Genomic DNA, 9,597 nt, shown 5'->3' on the forward strand with positions numbered 1-9,597 from the left:
AAGTAAGGAAGGCAAAACCATTTCTGATCACTTTTTTCATTTTCATGGAAAAAAAAAATTTGCAAGACAACATTTTTTCGATGGATCAACTATGGTCCCCTTGGAACGAGCTGTCCAACGATGCCAGATTATTTTATGACAGATCTGTATTTTCTTAAAAATAAATCTGTATTTTATCTGTATCATGTCGAATTCGGAGCCATGGAAGACATTTTTAAATTTTTAACAGTAGATTTAGGCTTTTTAATCATATTAAAGCATAATTCAATCACTAAATTGTTGAAATTTTCAAATATAATCATTTAAAAAAATCTGTATATACAGATTTTTGTGATTTTTGGGATCGAAAAATCTGTCAAATACAGATTTATCTGTATATCTGGCATGGCTGGAGCTGTCATGTAGGGACCTTTTTTGTCAAGAAGGGCCGCGAAGTTAATTTTTTAAAATTGATTTTTTTCCATTTTAAATCCTTTGCGGTCATACAAAGGGTCATTGTTCTCAGAAAAATAAGCATTATCGTTGTGAAAAATAATATCAAAAATTTAAGCTAAATTTTTGGACCCAATGGCATGCAATAAGTATGAGAACCAAACTGCATTAATTCATAATATTGACTTTGGAAAATGAATGAATGAATTGTTAAACCTTATACACGAAAATCGCACCAAAAGACCACTCTAGCAAGTGCTCTAAATGGCATCATTTGTGCCCTGGCCCAAACGGTTCCAAAAACATCCGTTCCGAGATTTAGATAACGCACATCACACCGGTCGGTTGGTAGGTGTCAAGGTGCGTTTTCCCAAATTCCCAAACGATGCTCTCCGAGCCCCAAATCGGATGGCATGCAATGTGCTTCTGTGTTCTCTGAATTTGGTCTATTACTACGGGGCCCTTCTGGAAGTTCCGAAAGATAAAAGGAAAAACCCCTCCCGGTCCTGCGGCAGCAGTCTGTGTGTACCGATTATGAAATTTACTGGGAACCAGATTCGACGGGACTGTTTTAGCTATAGAGTCAGAACATCAAGGTAGGCTTTGAAGCTTGGAGCCAGTCTCAACCAGAACGGTGAGAGTGGCTTCCTTCGATGTAATTAAATCGATATAAATTTTGAAAACCGACGCAAACACACACTCACACACACACATGTTCCAGATAGCCCTAAAAGGGATTATTTCTTCCAACCAATCAAGTCTATTCGAGTGGGGGGGAAGGGGGGAAGGGAAACGCACTCCCGTTTTCCCTTTTTCCCAGCTTCGACAACATTCCAGAGCTTGGCCAATGCGTGCGTGCGAATGAAACTGTTTGTACTTTGGTGGTGACTGGTGAAGTGGGTGGGTGGGTCGACCCGGTTCAATGAGGGTGAAAATTAACAAAGCATAAATAATCCTCCCCCACCGATGACGCTGAGGACGACCGTTGCTGGGGCCAAACAAAGATAGACCAGAAATAGCATCGGCGTCTCCCGTTTCTTCCCCACCCTCTTTTTGGGATGTGAGCTCTGGTCTAGAAGTTCGTCGCCATCGTGCTAACTTGTCGTACGTGCATTTTGGGCCAAATTGAGTTAAGAACGCCATTTTGTGCAGCTCACAATGCCTCACCTTTTGACCTTCACAGATCCCCAAAATTCGATTTCAATCCTGAGATATTCAACAAAAACCGAAAAAACTCCGTGCATTTTTGTCACTTTACATATGAAAGTAGTTTCAATCTTGTCGTGCTATCTTGTCACTCCATGAAAATTGATGTAAGTGCGACAAAAGGCCAAAGGGATTTCAGGCCAGGAAAGTCAGGATGCGTTTGTCGCACGTACAAGCTAGACTACCGTAAACATTTGTTATTATAACTCGGGACTCCAGCAACCAACTTCAACCAAACTTTGGGACAATGCACAGAATGGTCAGCCAAACAAAACGTGTTTGTTATTGTTTACATTGCGTACTCTCGTTTTTGAATATTCAAGGTCAAACATTAAAACGCGTTTTTCTCGGAACGTCAAAATGGCGGGTGCGACAAGATAGCACGACGACGTCGAGTTGCGAACGATACAGACAACAGAAATGCTCAACCACCCACCAACTGGATCATAGGATGCGTTGCTTTTTGAAAGGGGTGAATAACACGTGGTTGAGCAAGGGACAGTGGCGTAGAAGTTAACGGTGGCTTTTTTTTCAAAGGAAGGAGCTAGATTTTAGTATAGTCCAGACTCGGGTAGCCAAAGCCTCGAAAATCCGAAGGTTTGTATGGGACTTCGGATAATCGAAAAACAAATTTCATATGTTTTTCTTCTCTTACTTTTAACATAAGGCCGTTGCAAATATTTTTCAAAGTTTTTGTCGCCGACCCCCCCCCCCTTTTCAAAATTGGTCTGAAAAATTAGGGGATTTTTTTTTCAAAAAACGTCAAAATTGTAACAAAAACAAAAGTCAAATCAGCTGAAAACACTAAAATGCATTTTTCTGCATGAACAATCATATTTAGCATTTTTGGGCTAGAATAAAAAAAGATTTTTTTTTGAAATTCCAATGTACAGCACCGAAAAACTTTTTTTTTGCAAACAAATATTTTTTGTCAATACTTAGGCATTTTGGAGACTAATGATTGCAACACAACTGGACGGATTTTTAAACACTTTTTTCATGCATAAGTTAAAACCGTGGCTCGTAAATTATATTTTAAAACTTTTTTTAATTTTTTTTGCACTCCCTCTCCCCCTCGACATTGGTCAGATTCGAAGGAAAATAACTTCAAAAAATATTTACAGCGGCCTAAATAACAAAATGCTTTTTTTCAATATTTCACCATCGCCATTTTGGGCGACATCTTGGGTTTGAAAATTTTAAATCACAGCTGCCCAAACATAAACTTATCTTTTGTATCTTTCGAAGGAATTTCCTGATCAATTTGGTGTCTATGGCAAAATTATAGCTTTTAATGAAGACTTTTCAGATAAATAGATAACAGGGAAATTTGTGCTAGTCGATTTTTAAATCATTTTTTTTACAAAAAATCAATTTCTAAATATTCATATTTTACGTTTTTGGATTTTTTTGGTTTGTTTTAGTGGAAAAAATTGCAACTTTTTGACATAGAAAAGATCCGCTAGAAACTTTTCCACAGGGTTATAATTTTCTGAAATATTTTTTCGATAAAATTTAAATTACACTCAAAAAGTATTGCTGACTTCGTTTTTAGTGGAAAATCGAATCTACACTCGAAAAGAACTTTACATTTTTCGGTAAAATGCATAATTTTTTAATATATTTTTTTGATATTTTTCAAGTGACTTTTTTTTCTCTTTTGAAAATAGTTTTTCGAATAACTGGAAAAATTCTCTTAAATTTTCGTTTTGGACTTTCAAAATCGACCAATTATTTGCTGAGATACAGCCTTGCAAATAATAAAAATTAATAAATTAGTTTTATGTCATCAAATTAGAGCATATTTTTTAAATTTCGATACCTTGGAATGCATTCGCTGTATTTTGAATGCCAAAAACCGGAACATTTTTGAAATTTAAATTTAAAAATTTGAAGAAAAAAATCGGGACAATGGATATTTATTTTCAACATTGAACATTCGACGTTTGGTTGACGAGCTATCGATTTTTGAAAAAAAGGTCATTTTGGATAACTCTTAGAGAAACTTATTTTTTTTATTTTTTATTCTTTGCTACGGCCTCCCAGCAACTAATTGTCCGAGTTTAAAGGACAAAATACAAAAAATATAGTGAATTTCGCCAACTTTTCAAAATAATATTTTCAAAATTGGACACAAAACATTTAACATTTAACAAAATTTTATAAAAAAAATCATGTTTTTACGATAAATTAGGCTTAAATGACTTTAACTTGAAATTTAACTTAATGCATTTGATACAAAAAAATGTGGATTCGATTTTACATTTAAAACATAAAACATTGCTATGGTCATTTAAAAACTGAATTTTTCGAAAAATCGTAATCTAATACTAGCGATTTCACGTCAAACCAGCAGCATACAAATCAAAAGTGCTCCGATTTGACTCAAATTTGATTCCTTGGCCAAAATAATTGGACCAATATTTTAAAACTTAAGCTTTCAACATTTCAAAATAAAGGAAATTAGTTGAGCTTTTAATGAAAAATACTAAGCCATTCTGAACATAGCTAAATACACTTACAGGTCAAATGAAAACTCTGCTTGTTGATTTTAGGGTCTCGAGTCCAAAGACCTCATAGCTGAAAAAATGTAGGATTTAACGTTAACATATCTACAAAGATTAAAAAAAAAATTATTGGATGAAGGTATATCCAAATATCTATCGAACTCAAAGTACCGTGCTTCTCCGTCGAAATGAGTTTCCAGTACATTTGCCCAACTAAAAGCCCTACTTATCACCTTTTTTTAAACGTGGCAAGCAAAAAATTGGTTCAGCCGTTCCGGGAATCAGTTTTTTGATTAAATGTGGTTTCTGCAAAAATCGTTATGAAGCGCAATATTTAACCACCCTACTACAGATAGGGCCACACTAGTCGCCAACAAAAAATACAGGGTCTAACCATTTTGACCAAGAAACTCTTATAGCAAAATCTGAGCCAAATCTCCAGTTGGACTTGAGGATCCAGTTGGACTTGAAACCGGTGTTGAAATATTTAGCAAATTTGGTATAGGAAATATTTTCAAAATTGCTTAGCACAATTTTTTTTTATTTTACTTCTGAAAATGAAGATGAAAGTTTTTTCTCCGGTTTGCTTTCCTTTCAACATTTTCAAAAAATCCTGATTTGCTTAAAAATGGTGGCAAAACTGCCGGATGATTTTTTTTAATATTTAGTAGTTTAGTTCATTTAAACAATTTTTTTTGTGAGATTTATTTAGTTATAGAATTTGTTGTACATATTACAAAATATATTAAAATTCTTCATTTGACCAAAGGATTTTTTGTAACCAAGCCATCGCAAATTTTTGTTGAAGTTCATGTCTAGGGCACAAACAACAGACGTAGCAGCTAGAGCAGAATAATGTGAAAATCGTGTGTAAAAACATGGCGGGTGATACACTAACGCCATCTCGTAGTCTATTGCCACTTGCAAGAATAAGCCTGAATGTAGACTGCAGTGCACGACAGCTTTTGCAAGAGCCGCATTCTGATTCTCACCAACATTTTGATGATGCTATTATTTTAAAATAAAAGTGATTTTTTGCTCTGAAAATAACTAACAGTTATCTGAAGTGATACTCAAAATGATTACTTTCGACATTTCAAAACTATGTATGATCCTCACATCAATTTTCTCGACGAAAAGAGGCATGAAACTTTTGATGAGAATGCGAATACGCCCAACCACGTGCTTTTCAATGTGGTTGTTTACAGGCCTGCAAAATGTTTCCAACCCAGCGTACACATGCAGCAAACCAAAATGTCAGTTCACTGCTAGCATCTGACTGTAAGCCTACTGTGTCCGTTCAACCACTGCCGCCTGACTTGTGTCGGTCGGCTGCTGGAGAATGAGAGACGTGAAAAAATGAGCTACACTCACTCAATTCGTGTCGTATTATTGACTCGTAAAATCCTCTCTAAACACTATTTTGACTATTTTTAAACAATTGAATGGTTCTAGACTGTGAAAAAAACTTAAAACAACCATAACTTATATTCAAAATTACATTTCCACGCATAAATACCAACTTTTTGTGTAAAAACTTGTTTCTTTATGTGTGTGCGTGCAACGTCGAATGAGCGTTGGTCGACTACTGCCTCGCATTGTAGCTGCTCAGTGAGCTAGGGCACTCACGACTGAGTCGGGTTTGTTTATGTCACGGCTTTGCGGTTTAGTGAATGGATCTGAAAAAATCGTGTATGCGTCGCCGATTTTCGCATCAGGACCCCTGACATTTTCAGCTCTGGTTGTTTACACTTAATTGCAGCGCGGGAGAGTTGTCAAATCTCTTCTGCGACGACAGCGCCACAAACGGCTTGCCATTCTTGATAAAACCGTTGCATGTTTTTACACAAGGTGGTGATTGAGCTAAAACGTCTGTTGTCTGTGTCTAGGGTTAGTGAAATTTCACGATTTCGCGGACAGCGTGGAATCCGTGAAATTTTGCTTTTTGCGTGAAATCCCTTGAAATTGTATGTTTGTGTGAAACTGTAACGATATTTCTCAAAATAATTTATCAAACTCAAATGGGAATGAAAATAATCTTAATAATTACTGCAAAGTTAAGTGGTTTAATTACTTATATAGGGTTAGTGATTTTTAACGATTAAACACGGCTTAAATTTCGTGAAATTTATCAATTTTCTCAAATATTTTTTTTTAAATTTTCAAATTAATAAATATTTGATCCATAAAGACTATTTAAGAAAAGCTTGATACGAACCATTTGAAGAATTGTTCAGTTTTTCTTTAGTTTTTTAGAAACTAACTAAATTTAATAACACACATTTTGCTGATATTTTATTTGAAAGGTGTCAATAGAAATTCGAATAATCCAGCTTTTTTTTTTATTCAAAATGAAATGAAAAGTTTTTTTAATTTTCAAATTATTTCCGTGATTGATAAAAAATATTCTTTTTTCTATTCACATTTTAAATTAAAATTTTTCGATTTCGTTACAAATCCTATTATTTTTGCCTATTGATTTTAAATTTAGTTCTTGATAAGTGAGATGAAAACAGATCGTGGAAGTTATCCCGGGGAAGTTATCCTGGACGCCATAAAGATGGCGGCCGTAGGCCGTAGGATAACTGTCAAAGGATAACTTCCCATCTTCCTCTTAGATGGGAAGTTATCCTGGGAGGTTATCCTACGGCTAAAAACGGCGGCCATCTTTATGGCATCCAGGATAACTTTAGGTTATCCTACGGCAGATTATGAAAAATAAATATGATTCAAGAAATTAAACACTGTTTAAACAATAACATAGTTTGGTTTTCCAAAATCTTAAAAAAGGTGAATAATTTAGATAACGGATTCAAAATTAAATAAATTCAAACATTCTGAAAAATCCCAAGGCTCCTCAGAAATAAATGAAAGGATTTAACTGAACAGTCAAAACCTCCTAGGGCCAGCTATGGGGAGTTGATAAAATTATTCTAAAAATGTAAACATTATTTCCAAGTCCTACAAGCATGTTTTTCAATTCGGCATGCTTGCCAAGTAATTTTAAAAATGTTTTCAAAACATATTATAATAAAATTTGGAATAAATTCAAAGAAATTCTCAAAGAACCTCGTAGGGCCAGCTATGGGGAGTTGATAAAATTATTCTAAAAATGTAGAACATTATTTCCAAGTCCTACAAGCATGGTTTTCAATTCGGCATGCTTGCCAAGTAATTTTAAAAATGTTTTCAGAACATATTATAATAAAATTTGGAATAAATTCAAAGAAATTCTCAAAGAACCTCGAAGAGCCAGCTATGGGGAGTTGATAAAATTATTCTAAAAATGTAGAACATTATTTCCAAGTCCTACAAGCATGTTTTTCAATTCGGCATGCTTGCCAAGTAATTTTAAAAATGTTTTCAAAACATATTATAATAAAATTTGGAATAAATTCAAAGAAATTCTCAAAGAACCTCGTAGGGCCAGCTATGGGGAGTTGATAAAATTATTCTAAAAATGTAGAACATTATTTCCAAGTCCTACAAGCATGGTTTTCAATTCGGCATGCTTGCCAAGTAATTTTAAAAATGTTTTCAAAACATATTATAATAAAATTTGGAATAAATTCAAAGAAATTCTCAAAGAACCTCGTAGGGCCAGCTATGGGGAGTTGATAAAATTATTCTAAAAATGTAGAACATTATTTCCAAGTCCTACAAGCATGGTTTTCAATTCGGCATGCTTGCCAAGTAATTTTAAAAATGTTTTCAGAACATATTATAATAAAATTTGGAATAAATTCAAAGAAATTCTCAAAGAACCTCGAAGAGCCAGCTATGGGGAGTTGATAAAATTATTCTAAAAATGTAGAACATTATTTCCAAGTCCTACAAGCATGGTTTTCAATTCGGCATGCTTGCCAAGTAATTTTAAAAATGTTTTCAGAACATATTATAATAAAATTTGGAATAAATTCAAAGAAATTCTCAAAGAACCTCGAAGAGCCAGCTATGGGGAGTTGATAAAATTATTCTAAAAATGTAGAACATTATTTCCAAGTCCTACAAGCATGTTTTTCAATTCGGCATGCTTGCCAAGAAATTTTAAAAATGTTTTCAAAACATATTATAATAAAATTTGGAATAAATTCAAAGAAATTCTCAAAGAACCTCGTAGGGCCAGCTATGGGGAGTTGATAAAATTATTCTAAAAATGTAGAACATTATTTCCAAGTCCTACAAGCATGGTTTTCAATTCGGCATGCTTGCCAAGTAATTTTAAAAATGTTTTCAGAACAAATTTTAAAATGTTGAATAAATTCAATGAAATTCAAAACAAAAAAACTCGTGAGACCAGCTACAAGAAGTTGATAACTTAATATAAAAATGACGAACAAAATAATTTTTATTAAACATTTTCTTAAAATATATTTCAATTTACTTGGCAATTAAGCATGCCGAATAAGGGTACATGCTAATAGAACTTCAACAGTGTGTTCTGCATTTTAAAATAATTTTATCAACTCCTTATAGCTGGCTTAACGAGGTTTTTTGAGAGTTTCTTTGAATTTATTCCAATTTTTATTATAATATGTTCAGGAAACATTTTTAAAATTACTTGGCAAGCATTCCGAATTGAAAAACATGCTTGTAGGATTTGGAAATAATGTTCTACATTTTTAGAATAATTTTATCAACTCCCCATAGCTGGCCCTACGAGGTTCTTTGAGAATTTCTTTGAATTTATTCCAAATTTATTAAAATATGTTCTGAAAACATTTTTAAAATTACTTGGCAAGCATGCCGAATTGAAAACCATGCTTGTAGGACTTGGAAATAATGTTCTACATTTTTAGAATAATTTTATCAACTCCCCATAGCTGGCCCTACGAGGTTCTTTGAGAATTTCTTTGAATTTATTCCAAATTTTATTATAATATGTTCTGAAAACATTTTTTAAAATTACTTTTCAAGCATGCCGAATTGAAAAACATGCTTGTAGGACTTGGAAATAATGTTCTACATTTTTAGAATAATTGTATCAACTCCCCATAGCTGGCCCTACGAGGTTCTTTGAGAATTTCTTTGAATTCATTCCAAATTTTATTAAAATATGTTCAGAAAACATTTTTAAAAATACTTGGCAACCATGCCGAATTGAAAAAACATGCTTGTAGAACTTGGAAATAATGTTCTACATTTTTAGAATAATTTTATCAACTCCCCATAGCTGGCCCTACGAGGTTCTTTGAGAATTTCTTTGAATTTATTCCAAATTTATTAAAATATGTTCTGAAAACATTTTTAAAATTACTTGGCAAGCATGCCGAATTGAAAACCATGCTTGTAGGACTTGGAAATAATGTTCTACATTTTTAGAATAATTTTATCAACTCCCCATAGCTGGCCCTACGAGGTTCTTTGAGAATTTCTTTGAATTTATTCCAAATTTTATTATAATATGTTCTGAAAACATTTTTTAAAATTACTTTTCAAGCATGCCGAATTG

This window comes from Culex pipiens, chromosome 2 (assembly GCF_016801865.2).
Source record: "Culex pipiens pallens isolate TS chromosome 2, TS_CPP_V2, whole genome shotgun sequence".
Classification (NCBI taxonomy): domain Eukaryota; kingdom Metazoa; phylum Arthropoda; class Insecta; order Diptera; family Culicidae; genus Culex; species Culex pipiens.